General features: G+C 34.7%; 1 non-coding gene across 1 annotated transcript; it reads left to right on the top strand.

The window, feature by feature from the left end:
• Positions 1-3,708: 3,708 nt before the first annotated feature.
• Positions 3,709-3,781, top strand: TRNAY-AUA (transfer RNA tyrosine (anticodon AUA)). Its single transcript has one exon. It is a non-coding gene; the product is annotated as a tRNA-Tyr (tRNA).
• Positions 3,782-5,294: the final 1,513 nt, after the last annotated feature.

Raw genomic sequence — 5,294 nt, 5'->3', positions numbered from 1 at the left:
GTTTGTTCTAGTTCTGTTAAAAATAAATGGGTATTTTGATAGGGATTGCATAAAATCTGTAGATTGTTTTGGAAGTATGGCCATTTTAACAATGCTAATGCTTTCAACCCAAAACATGAGATATCTTTCAATTTCTTAGTATTATCTTCAATTTCCTTGATCAATGTTTTATGTTTTTCAGAGTATAGATCTTTTACCTAGGATATGTTTATTCCTATTTTATTCTTTTTGATGTTATTTTAAATTAGTTTTTAAAAATATTTCTTTCTGACATTTCATTATTGATATATAGAAAAGCAAGAAATTTCTGAAAGTTGTATCTTACAGCTTATACTGAATTAATTTATTAGTTACAATATATTTTTGGTGGAGACTAGGATTTTCTATGTAAAGTATCATGTCATCTGCAAATAGTGACAGGTTAGTGACAGGTTTACTTCGTCCCTTCCAATTTGGGTGCTTTTTAATTTCTTTTTCTTCTCTGATCGCTGTGGCTAGGACTTACAATGCTGTGTTAAATAGAAGTGGTGTCCATATGTGCATGGATATATCTCTGGGCTTTCTATTTTGTTCCATTGATCTATATTTCTGTCTTTGTGCCAGTACCATACTGTCTTGATAACTGTGGCTTTGTAGTAGAGCCTGAAGTCAGGTAGGTTGATTCCTCCAGTTCCATTCTTCTTTCTCAAGATCGCTTTGGCTATTCGAGGTTTTTTGTATTTCCATACAAATTGTGAAATTATTTGTTCTAGCTCTGTGAAGAATACTGTTGGTAGCTTGATAGGGATTGCATTGAATCTATAAATTGCTTTGGGTAGTATACTCATTTTCACTATATTGATTCTTCCAATCCATGAACATGGTATATTTCTCCATCTATTAGTGTCCTCTTTGATTTCTTTCACCAGTGTTTTATAGTTTTCTATATATAGGTCGTTAGTTTCTTTAGGTAGATATATTCCTAAGTATTATATTCTTTCCGTTGCAATGGTAAATGGAATTGTTTCCTTAATTTCTCTTTCTGTTTTCTCATTATTAGTGTATAGGAATGCAAGGGATTTCTGTGTGTTGATTTTATATCCTGCAACTTTACTATAGTCATTGATTAGCTCTAGTAATTTTCTGGTGGAGTCTTTAGGGTTTTCTATGTAGAGGATCATGTCATCTGCAAATAGTGAGAGTTTTACTTCTTCTTTTCCAATTTGGATTCCTTTTATTTCTTTTTCTGCTCTGATTGCTGTGGCCAAAACTTCCAAAACTATGTTGAATAGTAATGGTGAAAGTGGGCACCCTTGTCTTGTTCCTGATTTTAGAGGAAATGCTTTCAATTTTTCACCATTGAGGATAATGTTTGCTGTGGGTTTGTCATATATAGCTTTTATTATGTTGAGGTATGTTCCTTCTATTCCTGCTTTCTGGAGAGTTTTTATCATAAATGGGTGTTGAATTTTGTCAAAGGCTTTCTCTGCATCTATTGAGATAATCATATGGTTTTTATTTTTCAATTTGTTAATGTGGTGTATTACATTGATTGATTTGTGGATATTGAAGAATCCTTGCATCCCTGGGATAAAGCCCACTTGGTCATGGTGTATGATCTTTTTAATGTGTTGTTGGATTCTGATTGCTAGAATTTTGTTAAGGATTTTTGCATCTATGTTCATCAGTGATATTGGCCTGTAGTTTTCTTTTTGTGTGGGATCTTTGTCAGGTTTTGGTATTAGGGTGATGGTGGCCTCATAGAATGAGTTTGGAAGTTTACCTTCCTCTGCAATTTTCTGGAAGAGTTTGAGCAGGATAGGTGTTAGCTCTTCTCTAAATTTTTGGTAGAATTCAGCTGTGAAGCCGTCTGGCCCTGGGCTTTTGTTTGCTGGAAGATTTTTGATTACAGTTTCAATTTCCATGCTTGTGATGGGTCTGTTAAGATTTTCTATTTCTTCCTGGTCTAGTTTTGGAAAGTTGTACTTTTCTAAGAATTTGTCCATTTCTTCCTCGTTGTCCATTTTATTGGCATATAATTGTTGATAGTAGTCTCTTATGATCCTTTGTATTGGCATTGAAACATGTAAAATATCATGTATGAAACGAGATGCCAGTCTAGGATCTGGATGCTGGGGCTAGAGCACTGGGACGACCCAGTGGGATGGGGAGGGAGGAGGGAGGAGGGTTCAGGATGGGGAACACATGTATACCTGTGGCGGATTCATTTTGATATTTGGCAAAACTAATACAATTATGTAAAGTTTAAAAATAAAATAAAATTAAAAAAAAAAAAAAAAAGAAATGGTGAGTGGGCGTCTTTGTGTCCCTCCTGGATATAGAGGAAAGGCTTTCAACTTTTCAGGGTTGAGTACGATGTTAGCTGTAGGCTTGTCATAAATGGCCTTTTGTGTTGAGATATTTCCACTCTATACCCATGTTGATGAGGGTTTTTATTTTGACTGAATATTTTCGTATGCTTTATGTATGTCTACTGAGATGATGGTGTGATTTTTATTTTTCATTTGATTAATCTGGTGTATCACATGGATTGATTTCCTTTCCAAATGATAAGCAACCCTTGTGTTCCTGGAGTAATCCAATTTGATCATAGTATGTGGTCCTTTATATATATATGTATATATATATATATATATATATATATATATATATACACACATACACACACACACACACACACACATATATATATGTTTACTTATTTATTTTTTATGTTTCACTGCACTAGGTCTCTGTTCTTTGAACAGGCTTTCTCTAGTTGTAGTGCACAGGTTTCTCATCACACTGGCTTCTCTTGCTGCGGAGCACAGGCTCTAGATGTGAGGGCTTCAGTAGTTGTAACATGCGAGCTCTAGGATGTGCAGGTCTCATTAGTTGTGGCACACAGGCTCAATAGTTGCAACTCACAGGCCCTAGAACTCGTGGTTTCAGTAGTTTAGGTGCATAGGCTCAGCATTGTGGCTTGTGGGTTTTAAAATGTGGGCTAAATAGCTGTGGCACATGGGCTTCGTTGCTTTGCAGCATGTGGAATCTTCCCAGACCAGGGATTGAACTCATGTCTCCTGCACTGATAGGTGGATTCTTATCTACCGTGCCACCAGGGAAGTCTCCTTTTATATATATTATTGGATATAATATATATATATCCAATAATAATAATATATATTATATATATATTATTTAGTTTGCTTATGTTTTGTTGAGGATTTTTGCATCTATGTTTATCAAATATATTGTCCTATAATTTTCTTAAAAATTTTGTTTGTGGTGTTTTTGTCTTATTTTGGTATCATTGGTAACCCCATTGAATGAATTCAAGATTGTTCCTCTTCTTCAAGTTTTTGAAATGATTTAAGAAGTATAGGTATTAACTCTTAATGTGTTTAGTAGAATTTCCCTGTGAAGCCATCTGGTTCTGAACTTTGTTTACTGGGACTATTTTATTACAAATTCAATTTCATTAGTAATGGTTGATTTATTCAATTTGTTTGTTTCTTTTTTATTTGATTCACTTGTGGAAAGTTGTATGTTTATGGAAATTTGCTCATTTCTTCTAGGTTGTCCATTTTGTTGGCATAGTTATTGTTTGTAGTATTTTTTATGATCTATTTATTTATTTATTTTTGGTATATTTGTAGTGCTGGTTATTCCTACTTTTTTGTTTTCTTATTTTGTTTAATTAGATCATCCCTCTTTCTTTGTGAGACTTCCCTGGTGGCTCAGATGGTAAAAGTGTCTGCCTATAATGCAGGAGACCCAGGTTCTATCCCTGGGCTGGGAAGATCCCCTGGAGAAGGAAATGGCAACTCACTCCAGTATTCTTGTCTGGAAAATCCCATGGACAGAGGAGCCTGGTAGGCTACAGTCGATGGCGTCGCAAAGAGTCAGACATGACTGAATGACTTCACTTTCTTTCTTTGTGAGCCTGGGTGGAGGTTTATCAATTTTGTTTATCTTACCGAAAAAGTCTTTGTTTCGTTGATCTTTTCTATTGTTTATTTGGTTTCTATTTTATTTCCTCTCTGATCTTTACGATTTTCTTCCTTCTGCTGACATTGGATTTTGCTTGTTCTCTTTCTGATTCCTTTAGGTTTTAAATTAGGTTGTTTACTTGAGATTTTTCTAGTTTCTTAAGGACAGTCCATTCACTGTAAACCTTCTTCCTACAATTGCTTTTGGAGCATCTTATAGATTTTGGAATGTTGTGTTTGCCTTTCATTAGTCTCAAAGTATTTTCTGATTTTCTCTTTGATATCTTCATAGAACCACTGGATTTTTAGTAGTGCATTGTTGAGTCTCCATGTATCTATTCCTTTCCCATTTTTCTTTCTGTTGTTGATTTTTAGTTTCATATGAGTATGGATGGAAAAAATGCTTCATATAATTTCTATTCTCTAAAATTTGTTAAGATTTGTTTTTTTCTTGGTCTAGCATGTGGTCTCCCTGGATAATATTCCATTTGTGTGTGTGCATATATATATATATATATATATGAGACATATATATATATATATATGAGACATATATATATATATATATGTCTCCTCTGTTTTGGAATGAAATTCCTATTAAGTGCAACTAGTCAATTTTGTTATTTGAGTCTGCTGTTGCTGTACTGATTTTCTGTCTGGATGATCTGTCTATTGTTGGTGTTAAAGTCTCCTGCTATTATAGTATTATCATCAAATTTCCCCTTTATGTCTGTTAGTATTTACACAAGTACTCCTATATTTGTATATATGTTAATAAGCATTCTTTACAAGGAATGATGCTAAAACTTAAACTCCAGTACTTTGGCCACCTCATGCGAAGAGTTGTCTCATTGGAAAAGACTCTGATGCTGGGAGGGGTTGGGGGCAGGAGGAAAAGCGGACGACAGAGGATGAGATGGCTGGATGGCATCACTGACTCGATGGACGTGAGTCTGAGTGAACTCCGGGAGTTGGTGATGGACAGGGAGGCCTGGCGTGCTGCGATTCATGGAGTCCCAAAGAGTCAGACATGACTGAGCGACTGAACTGAACTGAACTGAACTGAAGCATAAAATTCTCTTTTATTGATTCCATTATCACTGAATCATGCCCTTCTTTGTCATTTATTATAAACTTTGTCTTAAAATCTGTTATACCTGATATGAGTATTAATATGCAGACTTTACTGTTTTTTGTGTGTTTGGATGAAATATTTTTCCTTTCCTTCACTTTCAGTTTGTGTGTGTCTTTAGGTCTGAAATAAGTCTCTTATGGGCAGGGTATAGAAGGATTTTTTTTTTTTTTTTGGTCAAATAAGCCACA

Source organism: Bos mutus, chromosome 1 (assembly GCF_027580195.1).
Source record: "Bos mutus isolate GX-2022 chromosome 1, NWIPB_WYAK_1.1, whole genome shotgun sequence".
Lineage (NCBI taxonomy): Eukaryota > Metazoa > Chordata > Mammalia > Artiodactyla > Bovidae > Bos > Bos mutus.
This window is presented reverse-complemented; position numbering and strand designations above follow the sequence as displayed.